Source organism: Carassius gibelio, chromosome B3 (assembly GCF_023724105.1).
Source record: "Carassius gibelio isolate Cgi1373 ecotype wild population from Czech Republic chromosome B3, carGib1.2-hapl.c, whole genome shotgun sequence".
In the NCBI taxonomy this organism is placed as follows: Eukaryota; Metazoa; Chordata; class Actinopteri; order Cypriniformes; family Cyprinidae; genus Carassius; species Carassius gibelio.
The window spans coordinates 15,531,422-15,537,836 of record NC_068398.1 but is presented as its reverse complement, the minus strand read 5'-3'; the positions used below and the strand labels follow the sequence as shown (position 1 = coordinate 15,537,836).

Genomic DNA, 6,415 nt, shown 5'->3' with positions numbered 1-6,415 from the left:
CTATGAGCTGACACACGTGTAAAGTGGGTGACAAGGCACTGGAGTGTGGATCTGCAGCCCTCCAGCAAGGCCATCTGTCCACACACATCACACCAGCCCTAATGAGGCAGCTAAAGTTCAGCTTAAATCTGCTCCAGTCAGGAATGCCCTCGGCCACCCCAGAGGACAGCCAGATGTCCCGATCACAAAGGGCCGCTGGATTAGCAAAGGTGCTAACTGGTGCGATACCTGAATCAATGCCCTGTAGCAGAAAGAAGAAAACAGAAAGTATATGTTGAATGTTTAAATCCCCATGTTCTGTGTGGCCCTTTTAATATCTCATAAGATACAGTCAGGGAAATTGTAATTGGCAACTACAATCTAAAAACAAATACTTTGGTTTAAAAAGAAAAATCTAATGAAACAGTTTACATCAATCGTTTTTAAAAGTTATTGAATTTCTTCATTATTATTATTATTCATTTTAGTACAATTTCACAAGCAACTGTTACATTTTCAAAACTCTTATATAGTACTCATATCACAACAGATCATCAGAAGTGCACTTTTCAAACATTTCAACATATTTTCAATTGTCTTAACACAATACACACAATCACAATGTACTCCTTTCACTACACAAAATAAATGTTTCAAGTCTTTCATAAAACTCTCAACCTTTTTATTTGCATGTCTTCCCATTCAGTTTAATACTTTAACAAAAAGGGTAAATGAATAATCATGTGTGTAAATTAATACTTAATTCATCAGATATTAATGATTATTAGGGCCTGAGCACCGGTGGTGTGAGGACCCTCTTGAAATGGCTCTGTTTATTAAAGTTTTGTAATGTACAACTTACTAATGAAAATACTGCCAAACCAATAATAATAATAATAATTATAATTATAAAAACTGTGAACAATCAACACTGAGTTAGAGGAAAGTAAGGATTTGCAGCATTACTTTTTTTTTTTTTTTTTTTTTTTTTATTACTCTGATACTTAAAAGTGGCTTTTGTTTGCCTTAAACAAGTTAAAACAAAAATATTATGAGATCAATTAATTTTACAATATAAGCAAGCACCCTTAAAAATACTTGTATTGTGGAAGATTTTTAGGTTTAAACAGCAACAGTCAGAAAGGAAAAAAACACATGGAAAACTCAAATAGGGGAAAAAATAACACAAAGACAGGGCTGTCACTAATAACAATTGCTATAGACTTACAGTCAGTCAAGTGAAATGTTCCAGTGTTGCACGTTTACTCTATAGGAAACATGATTGTGTTCATTTTATCAGGGTGATTTAAAATCAATGGCTAACACAGTTTTAATGATATTTCTTATATAGTGTATAAGAGAAGAGTGACCACAGGTGTGCACTGAGCACTGAACCAGCAAACTACATCTACATTAGCAACCCATTCTCACTCCAAAGGCGTCAAAAACCGAAGCATGGTCAAGCGCCCCTAGCGTCACTTTTATGACGCCAAATGTGCCTCTCGGCGTCGACTATCGAAGCACTACGACCTTCATTGCTTTCAGTGGGAAACTTTTGGCGTCAAAATTCGACACGAGGACATGAGATGTTTATCGCTATGAAATCACGTTCAAGAAGTCTCATTCAGCATACATCGCGCGATACTTGCTATCAGTTCCACAGTTTGGGTGAGTAGTCGTATATACGCTCTTTTAATGCCTTTTATCAAATGTATTCTGTCTTCTTTATTAATCAGATTAGTGCCATATGTTTAATCGCTGTATTATATCGGTCATCCGCGGCTGTCTTTGAGTTTCATTGCGTTTAAATAAATGAACACAGCTGCTAATTAGTGTGATTAAACTCTATCTGTCACGTGACGTGCCATAGACCTTCGATCCGTTTTATATTATTATTAATTTCAGGATCAATGATGTAAGTTGTATTTGTAGTAAAATCATGGTAATCACGACACAATAGTAATAAATGAAATGTGAAGTTAAAACACAGTAAATGGGACATTAGTAACTGTAACTGTAGTTTTACTATGATATATTAATAATCAATACAACAATACAATAATCACCAAACCAGCTATGTTTGTATCACTGTAATGTTAGTGTTTTTATGTGCTTTTATATGACAGATATCACAGTAATCATTTGTTCTGTACCATGCTTTTAATACCTTTTAATGTGAATCCAAAAAAAAAAAAAAATCAAATTAAAAATAAATAATAAAACATGTATTTTTCCATCTTGCAGTTCATTCATATCAGTTTATATATATATATATATATATATATATATATATATATATATATATAAATATTTTGCTCACAGATCATTATTAACATTCTGTATATAATTCAATTTTATTTTATCTCCCCTTTTTTATTATTTATATTTTTAGCTGAAAAGACGTAAAGGCAGTCAGCCCAGTGGTGTTTCTGGAGAGGGATTCCTTCAGAAATGGAGAAGACAGAAAGCTGCGGAGGCAGATATATGCAGCAGTAAGTCTGTGATAGTTTGTCTCTTTTATCAAAAATTCCTGCTGTTATAATTTGTACAGCATTTGTTGTTTCTTAAACTGTTGCACTGTCCAAATACCCATACTTGCCATCTTTTCACTTGACCACTTGATTACTTATTTGAAGTCTTTCCTGTATTTGGCCTAGTGTTCGAGTGAGCATGATGACCACGAGTGTGTGTCGAACTTTTCATGACCTGATGACTGTGTTTCCCAATCCTGATCCTGGAGAACCCCAGCACTGCACGGTTTTGGTGTCTCTCTTATCTGCCTTGGAGTCTTCACTGATGAGCTGATGAGTTGAATCAGGTGTGTTTGATCAGGGAGACATCTCAAATGTGCAGTGTTGGGGTTCTCCAGGACCAGGATTGGGAGCCACTGCCTTATGGGACACTTATGTGTTTAAGGAGATTTTTAATATCTAATTATCAATATTTCACATACTGTACTAAACACATTACAGTCTTAATAATCCAGTTTAACACTTGTATGATATTGTACAAGCCCCAGGACGGTCTCATCTGACACTATCAAAAGAATTCATATGACTATAGCTTGTTATTAATTACTTGCTTTCAATAATGGATTCATTTAACATTTAATTTTACAGCATCTTTACAGAGGCTGCTTTTATGGTCTAAACAAAACACAGTGTAATGTATAAGTTGAATGTAATGTAATATTTCTGTTTTACAGGATTGTTTGAGGATAACACTGCAGTTCTCCATCATGCACAAGGACTCACCTCGTTAACTCTTTATCCCCCACACACACAGATATGGTCCCTGGATCAGTGATTAGACTTTGCAGTGGTTTGATTTTTGCAGAAGATGTAACTTTGTTTTATTTATAAGCTCATAATGAATACATTACAAAACCAGTGATGAAAACAATAGTTAAAAATAGTATTTTTCGTATTGATAAAGCATTTTGTTCTCTTTTTCAAGCTTCATACAGTGAACTTTTTAGACTTTAATTAAGAGTTTTAGTAAAGGAGATATTCATACACAGTCATCCCCTAGCTCCAGTCATGAAGTGAATTCATGATGTTATTGTCAAAGCTAGCAGGTGTTTTTTTTTCCTGAACACTTTCTCTGTCTTCCATTGTTCAGACAATCAGTGTTTATTTGATGCTGTGCTGATTGAGTTTTATAGATGATATTGCACACTTGACATGCATGTCTTCATGGTGTTTTTTTGTGAGTTTGAAACATTTACATTGTGTTGTATAACATTTTGGTCAATTTAATTTTTTTAATAAAATTGATCTTTTTCCAGTGTTCTCTGAAAGACATACTGTATTTACTGTTTTGTTTTTTAATAAAAGCATTTTCATTTGCATACTGAAAATAGTTAATGTTTACAACATAACTGCCTTTTTATTCTTTATGGTGGCAAAAACGAGCTTGGTGACAGAGGATGCAGTGTAGTAATTTGGGCATGTTGTCTTTAAATGAGTTTGACATATCAATAAATAATGGAAGATCCTTACAAAAATATGCATGTTTATTATGCTTTATGTATTTATTTGTTCATTCATTCATTCATTAATTTATAATTTCTGTTTTTATTCCTAGGGTTCAAATGGTAGAGAATGGTAAATCACAGAAACACAAATGTGAACAATTTTAACTTTAAAACACAATGTAATATACAATGTAAATTTTAGAAGCACGTCATTTGATTAGTAAATATATTTGTCTTTGGTCAAAAAAAAAATATACAAATCTTAAAAATGTGTCTTATATTTAATGAGAGGAATCTATCTGTTGGATACAACTGCGACTGCTGGGCATGTGCACATCAATATTGCCCAATTTTTGTCAAGCTGAACAACGGAGGAAGGTGAAGACGTTAATAAAACAGAATCTAATAAGTAGCAAGCTTAATCTATTGTTAACCGAATCTATCCCTTCAGCCGAAAAACGAAAGACATCTGTCATACATGGATAAGGAAGTGTGACGCTGCTGCTCAGCTTAGATGCCATTGGCTATGACTTTTCAGGACAGTCTGTGGTTGGACTATCTTTTAACCCATATTAAACAGCGCATCATGTTAAAAAGTATGTTTTGCTCCTATCATCACATTAGTAATATATTAAGTCAACAATGAAGTGTTGCTATCTTGAGAAAAATGACATCTTTAGCGAGATCCTAATCCTAACCCTAAGCATAACTTCAATGAACTACAAAAACAGCCCCCTAGTGTTGCCTTTCTATAGATAGAACGACGGAGGCTTGTGGGTAATGTAGTTTAAAACTTTTTATTAACGAAACTAAATAAATTATTTATTTTAAGGTAAACTGGATATCTAAATATGTTTATTGTGCAAACCTCTATGATATATTTGAGAGGCAGGCTGAAATGTGGTATTTTACAGTGAGCAATATTTAAAATGCTTTTATGCCAGCTTTCCACTTATTTCTGAAAACTGAGCTCAACATTATTTTATCAGCATAGCATAAGTAATAATCCTGCCAATTTTCTCTTTGATATGTTAATTGGACTCTGATTTACAGCCATTTGAAATGTACAGTTTTGGGCTCTTCCGGGGGGTGCTACTGGGCCCCTGGGGGTAGCAGGGCAGTAAAACCTACATATATGTATTCTCCTCATCATGAACAACAAACTGAGCTGAGTCACATTTATATCTGACAGTTTTCACAGTCCTCTGTTTTCTATTCTATTCATCATGGCTATTATACCTTTTGACAGGACATTGTGAGGCCATCTGATGAAACATGGAAAAATTATAAAGAAATGATTTAATAATGAAAATAATAGATTATTTCTTTGATTTTTGAAGTAAATGGCAAGAAATATAATGGATGAACCTGCAACAACTTGCCATTATCTATTCCCCACTGTAAAGCAGTAATCAAGGACAATGTATACACATTGTGATACTTCACTATTACACAAGGACAAATTCATGCAGTGCTAAGAATATTAATTTATATATATATATATATAGAGAGAGATATATATAGAGATATATAGAGATATATATATATATATATATATATATATATATATATATATATATATATATATATATATTAGCATTATATATAACTAATTAGCCGAAATCAGTGTAAAAATGTCCTCCTCACCCCCGTATCTTGCTCCTCATGTGCTGGACATCAGTAATGTGCGTGCTCTTGGTTTTAATGCAGTACAAGATCCACGTTGATCATTCCTGCTACATTCTCAGTTATCCGTCAAGTGCTTGTAACAATAAAGCCCATGGCACCATCTTGTAATGCAGAATAATTAATCTTGTAACTCCCTGTATTTCACAAAAAATGTGCATATTTGTTACTAAAATATAAAAAAATTACTTTCTGGTGTACTGATGTCCCAGATGTTATTAATCCGATCAAAAATGTTCATGTCTTAAATAAAAAAATAATCCCAATAATTAATATGTCGTTTTTCCAAGTCTAAAATAAACACATATGAGCCTACCTAGTAAAATGATGTATTTACCAAGAATCTTCAGAACACAATATTCACCATTTTCATTTTATTGAAGCATAGACTATAAAGTTGATAAAGTAGCATCAAGACAAATAAGATTCAATGAAAATAATTATCTTCAAAGATACATTAACCTCATATATAAATCAGTTCACACAGATGAGTGATGAAATGTCCTTAAAAGTCACACAGTCCCATCCAGTCAACTGTGATACAGATCATGTGATACATATAAGACATGTGGTACTGTTCCAGAAAATAATGATTCCCATCATCACATCTAAACTGGTTTCATCTCCCCATCGTGATCTTCTTCTCTCGTGTCTGGAAACAGTTTGTGGTTGATGTCCAGCACTGATGAGATGTAGCTTGTTCTCAGCCAGATGATCTCTCAGTCCTAAGATCCCAGACCTGGTCAAAGTGAAACAAACAATGCAGAAGAAGTT

At 33.5% G+C, this 6,415-nt stretch overlaps 1 long non-coding RNA gene across 1 annotated transcript; it reads left to right on the top strand.

Annotated features, from left to right (window-relative positions):
* The first annotated feature begins 1,382 nt into the window (after positions 1-1,382).
* On the top strand, positions 1,383-4,213 carry LOC127952670 (uncharacterized). The gene is made up of 4 exons (XR_008153024.1): positions 1,383-1,647; positions 2,372-2,471; positions 2,637-2,797; positions 3,185-4,213. It is a non-coding gene; the product is annotated as an uncharacterized LOC127952670 (long non-coding RNA).
* Positions 4,214-6,415: the final 2,202 nt, after the last annotated feature.